This window comes from Gossypium arboreum, chromosome 7 (assembly GCF_025698485.1).
Source record: "Gossypium arboreum isolate Shixiya-1 chromosome 7, ASM2569848v2, whole genome shotgun sequence".
NCBI lineage: Eukaryota > Viridiplantae > Streptophyta > Magnoliopsida > Malvales > Malvaceae > Gossypium > Gossypium arboreum.
Genome location: NC_069076.1, coordinates 83,884,539 through 83,896,037, shown reverse-complemented (window position 1 = coordinate 83,896,037; position 11,499 = coordinate 83,884,539). Strand labels below are relative to the sequence as shown.

The window sequence follows — 11,499 nt, the reverse complement described above, 5'->3', positions numbered from 1 at the left end:
AGAAATTGCTCTGACCCTATTTCACTAAAACTTAGATATATCATGAAATATAATACGTTTACCTATTTTTATTATTCCATAAGAAAATAGACATAATAAGATTTAATTTCATATATTATTCATCTTCAAAATATGTTTATACAATTTTAGTGATTTTCAAAGTTACATCATTGTGTTACTTGAATCTGCTTTTAGGTTACTTTCACATTTTTCATAATTTTCATGTGATAATCACCATTCAATCATACATATTAATAAACATGCATATCATCGGTCATTTTATTAGCTAATCACTAGCAAGTATTTACACATCATTCATTGTTCATATTATACCAAAAGTGGCTAAGTTTCTATACATGCCATACACAAAACAAAACGCCTAATTATACCGAGTTATTTCTTTGATAGTGTGATCGGCCTCCGACGCTTCCTTCGATCCCCGAGTGGCTAGATAAGTACTATAAGAAGAAGAAAATAAAGAGATTAAGCACTAGGCTTAGTAAGCTTACAAGCAAATAAATCACAACATTCAACATAATGGATAATTATGCATAATATCATCTAACATCATAAATTTCTTTACTTCTCAATTTCTATCTTCTTCTTTATTCCCTTACCTTCTTTCTTACCGACCTTTCCTTTTCATAAGTATAATCTACTTTTCCTTTGCTGTTAATTCACTGTAATTTAACTCGATATCGACCCGCTGAACCACTCGGAATACTAAGGATACTAGGTCGTTCTGCTATCAATATCTTGCCAATGCCATGTCTTTGACATGGACTTACATGAATTGTTCCTGTCTCCAATGCCATATATAATATGGACTTACATGGCTCAATCTGTCTCCAAAGCCATATTTCTAATATGGACTTACATGGCTCATTTCATTACATCCGTCATCAACCCTAATATCCTAACATTCCTAGGGTTCAACCGGCTTTCTAACACTTTTCCTCCGTCACTTCACCTTAAATTCGACTTTAAATATTTTCATAACATAAATATATAAATGCTGAAATTGACAATAATAATGTAAAATAAAATAATATTGCATTTATTTACTATAAACTTACCTCGATACAAAATGTGACTAAACTTTACAATTTAGTCCTTTACTTTTTCTTTTCCCGATCTACTCTCAATTTCGCTCTTCTTGATCTATAATAGCAAATTTAGCTTATTTAATATCAACATTTATCAAAACAACCCTTTACTCAAACTTTGGCAAAATTACATTTTGCCCCTAAACTTTCACATATTTGCACTTTTGCCCCAAGGCTCGTAAATTAAACTTCATCCTATTTTCTTATGTTTTATGACATGCTGATCATTTTTCCTTCTATGGCAACATCAAATTCACACACTAACATGTACTTATGACTATTAGGTATTTTTACCGATTAAGCCTTTTACTCGTTTTCACTTAAAACCAAGTAGCACAAGTTGTCTAACATAATTTAAAACCTCATATTCCATCATAAAACATCAAAATACACAAATTTCACCTATGGGTATTTTTCCAAATTTGATTCCTAACTTAAATTATTGCTAGCATAAGCTTTATCGAGCTACTGGGACTTCAAAACGTAAAGATCATTAAAAGCAGGCTTGGAATCACTTACTATGAAGCTTGAAAGTTGAAGAAACCCCAGCTATGGAGAGAGGTAAGGTTCTGCTGGTAACTTGAAGAAGATGATACAATTTTATCATCTTTTCACCTTTTATTAATGTTAATAACCAAATGACCAAAATGCCCTCCTTACTAAACTTTCAAAAATTCCTTCCATGTCCTAATTTTGTCCATGAACTTAAAATTGGTCAAATTACCATTTAAGATCTCCTAATTAATATTCCAAAATAATTTCATACTAAAACTTCTAGAATGCAAGTTTTGCAAATTATTCGATTTAGTCCCTAACCTGAATTTAAGCACTTTATGCATAGAATTTTATCACGAAATTTTCACACAATCATGTAATCATACCATGAACCTCAAAATAATAATAAAATATATATATATATATATATATATATATTTTTACCCTGAATTTGTGGTTTCGCAACCACTGTTCCGTTTAGGCCCTATTTCGAAATGTTACACTATATCACACTATCCAACTATCAATTTGGTACATTTGAGCTTATGTTTTGAGTATATGGCATGTATAGGGACTTTGTTCATTTTGATTATGTGTTGGTAATGAATTTAGCCATATGAATTGGTTTGTAAATGTATATGTTTTGGTTTGTATATATAGCCATGAGTGATCGTTCAATTTGGATTATTTTGGTAAGTTTGAATCATGTATTATATGTGTGTCTATCTCTTGTGAAATGTGTTGAATGATAGTTATGTATTGTTTAATGGTAATAGGCATTATGTGTATCAAATGGTTGATTTGTGGATATTGATTTGCTTGTGAACAGAGGCTAAACGATGTATATTTGGAAGTGTATATCTAATTGAATTGTATATGTGATTTTGGTCTAAATGGTATGGTATATTTTTGTATCTTGTGTGTATTGAGAAAGGTGGTACATATTATGTATGAATTAAGCTTGAATTGGTTGGTTAAAATGTCATATTATGCTATGTTTTGGTGCCAATTGTGTTGATGTAGGTGTGCATAAGATAGGGTGGCAAAATGGCTTGGTAAATAGCCTATTTTTGTCCACACAGGCAAAGACATAGGCGTGTGTCTCAGTCGCGTGTGATACACGGTAATGTATACAGCCCGTGTGTCCCCTGGTGTTGAAGTTGAAAGCAAGTCAGTATGCTCCACACGGCCTCACATATGGGCGTGTGACTTGGCCGTGTGGCATAAGTCAGTATACCCTACAGGTTTAGTACGGCCTAGACACGGCCTAACACACGGGCACGCGATAGTCATACGGGCGTTTGTGTTGGTTGTGTGACCCAAGTTAGAGAGTTACATGGGGCCAGACATGGGCCAGGACACGGCCATGTGATCCCATTTCGAATGTCCACACGGCCTCTGACACAGATGTTTCTGTTGGCCATGTGAGATACACGGCCGGGCCACAAGGGCGTGTGTCCCCTATTTTTGAGAAAATTTTCTAAGTGTTCTAAGAGTTTTCAAAGTTATCGGTTTAGTCTTGAACCACTCCCGATGTATGTTTTGGGACTCGTAGGCTTCTATTAAGGACAAAATGTTTGGTTGTGAATCGAATGTATATGATTTGATTAATTGTATGTGAAATGTATTTTTAAAATGTGGTATAAGTCTGGTAATGCTCCCTAACCCTATTCTGGCATTGAAAATAGGTGAGAGATGTTACATTTATTGGTATTAGAGCTACGATTTAGTCGATTCTCAGACAAACGTAACGTGTGTGAGGGTCTAGCTATACATGCCATATACATGCTATACATGCTATACATGTTATACTATGTTTTCGTATAGTAAATGAATCCCGGTCGAGCTGTGGCTAATGATGTCGAGAGTAATACGCCAGCTTCTGCTCAAGGGGAAACGCCTTCTGAATCTAGAAACGTATCGAGTAGTCACAGAGGAGAGGTTAAAGAAGCCTTTTTCCAAATGATGAACGAATGGTTCACGTAATTTATCCAGTCAAATCTTACTGCTCAACAACCTCCACCCCTACCTAATTCCTAGTGGGTTCCCGTGGAACTTCAACGACTGAATAAGCCGCCAGTAGATAAGATCCGAAAACACTTGGCTGAAGAGTTCAGAGCTACCGTTGATGATGATCCCGAGCAAACTGAATTTTGGCTTGAAAACACTATTTGGGTATTTGATGAATTGTCGTGTATGTCAGCCCAGTGTTTAAAGTGTGCCTTTTCCTTACTGAGAGATACAGCGTATCAGTGGTAGAATACTTTAGTGTCTGTGGTACCGAGAGAAAAAAGTGACTTGGGAATTCTTTTAGACTGAGTTCCAGAAGAAATACATAAGTCAGAGATTTCTCGATCAAAAGCATAAAGAGTTTCTAGAATTGGAACATGGCCATATAACTATGACTGTATAGAAAAAAGAATTTATACAGTTGAGTAAGTATGCTCGGGAGTATGTTTCTATTAAATAAATCATGTGCAAGCGGTTCGTTGATGGGTTGAACTAGGACATTAAACTTTTAGTAGGAATTCTAGAATTGAAAGAATTTGTTGTCCTGGTTGATAGAGCTTGCAAAGCCAAGGAGCTTAGCAAAGAAAAGAGAAAAGCAAATTCAGAGGCTAAAGACTCGAGAAAAAAATCGATGAGTAAGCCATATCAATCTTCGTCAAAGAAATTCAGAAATTTGTTCACTCATCCAAATGTTTTAATCAGGCATTCAAGTAGAGATCATGGAAAACAATTCTCAAGTCCTAAAGCTTAAGCTACATCAGTATCGAGTGTTAGCAATGTTAGAAATTATAGACCTGGATGTCAGCAATGTCGAAGACGACATCCTAATGAATGTAGAATGAATAACCGGGCTTCTTTCAAATATGGTTCACAAGATCATTTCATACGTGATTGCCTAGAGTTAGCTGAGAAAGATAAGATTCAGAATGCAAGACTGAGTAACACAGCCACTAGAATGAGGCCACGAAGAAATATGGGAAATACGAGTGGTAATCGCAGTACTATGAGAGATTCTATAGTAAGATCCGAGGCTAGAGCACTGAGTAACACAGCCACTAGAGGGAGGCCACGAAGAAATGTGGGAAATGCGAGTGGTAATCACGGTTCAATGAGAGATTCTACAGTAAGATCCGAGGCTAGAGCACTAATGGGCGTCGAAACCAGCAAAAATATTCCTACAAAAATAACTCTAAATTGTAGTAAAGAGTGGTAGTAGCGTCAAGTCCACAGGGATTGAATGTTGTAACCAATTCCGTATTTACTTATGAACAAAATATTTGTCATGTCAAAGGTAGTGGCAAGATTCCTGCCCATGACTCCAAATGTACTTGCAACAAAAATAAACAAGTGAATCGAGGGGGTTTGAAAATGTTCACAAAGTAATAATCTATTAGCATAAATAAACAACTAAATAGTTTGAGAAATAAATTTAGTTCGGGAAGTAAATTCAAAATTTTGCAAACAGAAATGATAAACCTTACGGTAAATTCCGTATCAAGAATCGATCCTTGAAAAATTAATATTCTCCTCCAAAAGATAAGTTGGTTATAGCAGTTAAGAACGTCTTAACCATCAATTCTTACTCTCATAGCTGGTCCTGATACGACCTACAAACCAACCTTTACAGATTATCTAACCGAGATACACGTGTTCCCGATTCAAGATTCTAGCAACCTTGCACTCTGAAAAACCCAACTCGAATCAATGGCCTCAACCGCGTGGATCATTTAAACCCGATCACTCCTTTCTTGATTTGTTCTAGGAGATCCAAATACAGCATGGCTGACTCGTTTCTCCAACTGTCAGCAAACACAACTCCAACCCAACGTCCACTTTGACTTGAAATCGAGTTTAACTTTAAGGGATGATTGGTCTATCCCGATACTTAGGAAAAAAATGAATACCGATTGGAAGGATTTTTTAGCACGAGTTCGTATCTCACGGTTCCCCGACCAAAAAGAACATCGACCTAAGGCTAAGATGAAATTTAGTGAAACATGAAATTATTCATGCTTTGTAAGCTTTGGAAGGTGGTTTGATGATTATGGTAAAGAAAGGAAAAGAAAGGTACTTGGAGAGAAATTGGACCAATTTTGGAAAAGAAACAAGAATTGGAAACAATGCTACAAAATGTTAACGCCAAATTAAAAAGAAAAAGAATAATTCAATTCCAAATTGAAGTAGGAATGTAGAATTAACTGATGATTTTTCAAAGGACATTAAAGCCCTATTTATATACATAGCATTTGCTATTTTTGCCTTTAACTAATTTAACATAAAATCAAAATCGAATCAAATAAATAAATAAATAAATAAAAGATTTTTTTTCTATTTTTGGCTTTTACAAAGTCAAAAATTCTAATAGGTCCTTGGATTTTCTCTACATTTTTTATTTGACCTTATTTTTATTAATTGTGTTTTAATTTGGTCTTTTTCTGCTCGTTTTTGTCTCTTAGCGTCCCAATTGCATCTCTAACAAGATTAAAATGTAAAAGTACTAATTTAGCAGGGATCAATTCAGAAATAAACCAAATTAAACACAAAATAACATACAAATTAATATGTTATCAAATCCCCCTACTTAGCTCATGCTTGTCCTCAAGCATATTGCTCCTTCAAACACTAGTAATTATTTTACAATTTATTACAAATCGAGCCTCTTTTCCGCATCCATAATCAAATCAAACAACATAGGAAAAAATAAAAAAAATGCTTAGAATATATAATTTAATCAACAAGTGTCATAAAGTTAAAATATGTGAACTAAATAATTTCACTAAATTGAGTTTGAATCCAAAATTTGCAAGACATTATTAATTAATTTTATTTAGACATGGTCAAACCTTTTTACGTGAACTAGGGTGACAACCTAAGCACCCTATTCTTATTACTCAATTCGGTGACGTTTTCGAAACTTTCACCCATAACTTAAGCCTTTATTTATTTATTCATTTTATTCATTTATTTATGTACAAGCAAATTATTTATGTACAAGCAAACATGTTTTCAAGCAATCAATTTTTATGAAAAGTCTAGTTACATATATCAACCTTAAAACACAAATGTCGACTAATCTAAATACTTTGAACACTTCAATTCAAAATTTGCCCAATTGTCCATATTGACTACGTAATGAGATTAGAGGCTCAATGTCGAAATAAACTATCGATTAATTCTAGTATAAGATTGAACATATGCAAAAGAGAGACATGCAGCAAAAATCATGCATGCATACTTACAATTTCCAATCCCCCCAACTTACTCTATGCTTGTCCTCAAGCATGTTTTATATGCAATAAAGTTCAGTAACTCAAACAAGTAAAGAGAAAGGTTAAGAATACTCCTCATGTGTTTCTAACGGTGTTGTCGGTGTTGGGAAATAATTTTCAGCATTTAGCATGGCGTCCTTACGCCACCATTATTATCCGACATTCGGAAAAATTCATAACCTCCATTATGTTCCTAAAAATAGCAAATTCATTAGATTAAATAAAAATTTATTTATTTACAACCTAAATCTTACTAAAACTCAAAATTAAATAAATGAAAATAAATTTGGGTTGCCTCCCAAAAAGCGCTTTTATTTAATGTCGTTAGCTCGACGACTTGGGAATTTATTTATCTGACTCTTCGAGGACTAACTCCTCAACCACGTGGACTTGAAAATTCTCGTAGAAAGGCTTTAATCACTGTCCGTTGGCCTTAAAAAATTTTTCGGGATCTTCGCTTGACGGTCTTCTCCAAAATCAACTTAATTTCATGATTCGACACTTCCACTTGACAGTTTGATTGAGGGTGATAAGCCGTAGTGACTCGTTGCACTACTCTGTATTTTTTCAAAAGTGTGTCGATTACCTTATTACAAATTTGCGTTCCACAATCGCTGATCAATGCTAGCGGTGTGCCAAATCTAAAAAAGATGTAACTCTTTAGAAAATCGACTTTTATTTTGGCGTCAGCATGATGAGTGCCTTTTGCTTCCACCCACCATTATCGCTGATCAATGCTAGCTGATCACTGTAACTAAAATATAGACGTTACCGTATGACGAGACAAAAGGTCTCATAAAATCTAAGCTCCATATATCAAATATTTCACAAACATGTACAGGGGTTAAAGGCATTTCCTTTTTCTGACCCAAGTTTCCTACCCTTTGACACTTTTCGCATGTTTTACAGAACAAATATGCATCTCAAAAAATATGTGGCCAATAGTCCACATTCAAGTACTTTATACGCGGTTCGTTTAGGACCAAAATGCCCACCACATGCATAAGAATGACAAAAAGATAAAATCGAGTTTACCTCAGTTTCTGCAACACATTGTCAAATTACCTGATCGGAACAATATTTCCAAAGGTAGAGGTCGTCCTAAACATAGTACCGCGATTCAATTTTGATCTTATCTTTTTCAAAACGCGATAAGTTAGAAGAGACTATACCTATGGCAAGGTAATTCATCATGTTTGCATACCAAGGAAAAATTGTCTGAGTAGCAAGTAGACTTTCATCCGGAAAATCGTCTTTAAGTGGTGTGACATCCTTTGATAGAGGTATTCAGCTCAGATGGTCAGCTACCAAATTTTCGCGTCCTTTTTTATCCTTTATTTCAAGATCGAACTCTTGCAAAAGTAATATCCGCCTAATAAGCCTCGATTTTGTTTCCTTCTTCCCGATCTGAATTTAAGAGCTGCATGTTCAGAAAAAATGACAATCTTAGTCCCTAACAAATACGAACGAAAATTTTTCAAATAAAAAACTATAGCTAGAAATTCCTTTTCAGTAGTCGAGTAATTGCTTTGGGCAGCATCCAAAGTCGTAGACGCATAGGAGATAACGTGTGGTTCTTTCTCGATTCTGTGCCCAAGGACTGCCCCATGCCATGGTCACTTGCGTTGCACATTATCTCGAAAGGATAATTCCAGTGTGGTGGTTGAACAATAAGTGTCGAAATGAGCTTATGTTTGAATGTGTCAAACGCATCTTTGCATGATTGGTAAAACCCGAATTCCTTATCCTTCTGTAGGAGATTGCAAAGTGGTTGCGCAATTTTTGAAAAGTCTTTAATGAACCTCCTGTAGAAACCTGCATGAACAAGGAAAGAACGAATGTAACACTCCTTACCCGAGACTGTTTCCAGAATCGAGCACGAGGCATTACTAAACTTATTCTATCCCTTAAATAGGTTTAAATTGTTTATTTAAGCATTTCGGAATGTGCTGCCATTCTGCGTCAGAGTCGCCTAAAATTCATATCTTGAGTTCAAACTCGAAATTAAGATCCGTAAATTTTTCCTGAAACTAGACTCATATATCTATCTACTAATTTTTTCATAGATTTTGACTTGGCCAATTAGTACAGTTTATTAGTTAAAATTTCCCCTGTTTCAAAACTCGACTGCACTAACCTCTTGTTACTACGAACCATGTTTCTTCCTGTACAAAATTCATATCACTAAGCCGTTTGTTTCTCTTAAAACTATACTCAACAAGGATTATAACCATATAAAGTATACCTTCTAATTAGTTTTGTAAAATTTATGGTGAATTTCCAAAGTTGAAACAGGGGTTCCAGAAATTGCTCTGACCCTGTTTCACTAAAACTCAGATATATCATGAAATATAATACCTTTACCTATTTTTCTTATTCCATAAGAAAATAGACATAATAAGCTTTAATTTCATATATTATTCATCTTCAAACTATGTTTATAAAATTTTTAGTGATTTTTCAAAGTTACGTCATTGCTGTTACTTGAATCTGTTTTTAGGTTACTTTCACATTTTTCATAATTTTCATGTGATAATCACCATTCAATCATACATATTAATAAACATGCATATCATCGGCCATTTTTATTAGCTAATCACTAGCAAGTATTTACACATCATTCATTGTTCATATTATACCAAAAGTGGCTAAGTTTCTATACATGCCATACACAAAACAAAACGTCTAATTATACCGAGTTATTTCTTTGATAGTGTGATCGGCCTCCGACGCTTCCTTCGATCCCGAGTGGCTAGATAAGTACTATAAGAAGAAGAAAATAAAGAGATTAAGCACTAGGCTTAGTAAGCTTACAAGCAAATAAATCACAACATTCAACATAATGGATAATTATGCATAATATCATCTAACATCATAAATTTCTTTACTTCTCAATTTCTATCTTCTTCTTTATTCCTTACCTTCTTTCTTACGACCTTTCCTTTTCATAAGTATAATCTACTTTTCCTTTGCTGTTAATTCACTGTAATTTAACTCGTATCCTGACCCGTTGAACCACTCGGAATACTAAGGATACTAGGGTCGTTCCTGTCTATCAATATCCTGCCAATGCCATGTCTTTGACATGGACTTACATGAATTATTCCTGTCTCCAATGCCATATATAATATGGACTTACATGGCTCAATCCTGTCTCCAAAGCCATATTTCTAATATGGACTTACATGGCTCATTTCGTTCGTCTGTCAACCCTAATATCCTAACATTCCTAGGGTTCAACCGGCTTTCTAACACTTTTCCTCTGTCACTTCACCTTAAATTCGACTTTAAATATTTTCATAACATAAATATATAAATGCTGAAATTGACAATAATAATGTAAAATAAAAGAATATTGCATTTATTTATGTAAACTTACCTCGATACAAAATGTGACTAAACTTTACAATTTAGTCCTTTACTTTTCTTTTCCCCGATCTACTCTCGAATTTCGCTCTTCTTGATCTATAATAGCAAATTTAGCTTATTTAATATCAACATTTATCAAAACAACCCTTTACTCAAACTTTGGCAAAATTACATTTTGCCCCTAAACTTTCACATATTTGCACTTTTGCCCCAAGGCTCGTAAATTAAACTTCATCCTATTTTCTTATGTTTTATGACATGCTGATCATTTTTCCTTCTATGGCAACATCAAATTCACACACTAACATGTACTTATGGCTATTAGGTATTTTTACCGATTAAGCCTTTTTACTGCTTTTCACTTAAAACCAAGTAGCACAAGTTGTCTAACATAATTTAAAACCTCATATTCCATCATAAAACATCAAAATACACAAATTTCACCTATGGGTATTTTTCCAAATTTGATTCCTAACTTAAATTATTGCTAGCATAAGCTTTATCGAGCTAGGGACTTCAAAAACGTAAAGATCATTAAAAGCGGGCTTGGAATCACTTACTATGAAGCTTGAAAGTTGAATAAACCCCAGCTATGGAGAGAGGTAAGGTTCTGCTGGTAACTTGAAGAAGATGATACAATTTTATCATCTTTTCACCTTTTATTAATGTTAATAACCAAATGACCAAAATGCCCTCCTTACTAAACTTTCAAAATTCCTTCCATGTCCTAATTTTGTCCATGAACTTAAAATTGGTCAAATTACCATTTAAGATCTCCTAATTAATATTCCAAAATAATTTCATACTAAAACTTCTAGAATGCAAGTTTTGCAAATTATTCGATTTAGTCCCTAACCTCAATTTAAGCACTTTATGCATAGAATTTTATCACGAAATTTTCACACAATCATGTAATCATACCATGAACCTCAAAATAATAATATATATATATATATATTTTTTTACCCTAAATTTGTGGTTTCGCAACCTTCGTTCGTTTAGGCCCTATTTGAATGTTACATTTCTCCCCCTTTAGGATTTTCGTCCAAAATCTTACCTGTGAAGAGATATGGGTACTGTTTTGATAGCCTCTTGGGTTCCCATGTAGCCTTGTCTACCCCATGTCTATTCCATAGTACTTTCACAAGTACAATACTTTTGTTCCTTAATTGCTTTACCTCTCGAGCTAGAATCTTTGGGTTCTTCACCGTAAGTCATGTCTCGGTGAATCTCAACCTCTGTTTGAGAAA

General features: G+C 34.3%; 1 long non-coding RNA gene across 1 annotated transcript; it reads right to left on the bottom strand.

Annotated features, from left to right (window-relative positions):
• Nucleotides 1-277: 277 nt before the first annotated feature.
• Nucleotides 278-10,886, bottom strand: LOC128295618 (uncharacterized). The gene is made up of 3 exons (XR_008286169.1): nt 10,810-10,886; nt 10,260-10,345; nt 278-458 (listed from the first exon to the last, which is right to left on the bottom strand). It is a non-coding gene; the product is annotated as an uncharacterized LOC128295618 (long non-coding RNA).
• Between the last annotated feature and the right edge of the window lie 613 nt (nt 10,887-11,499).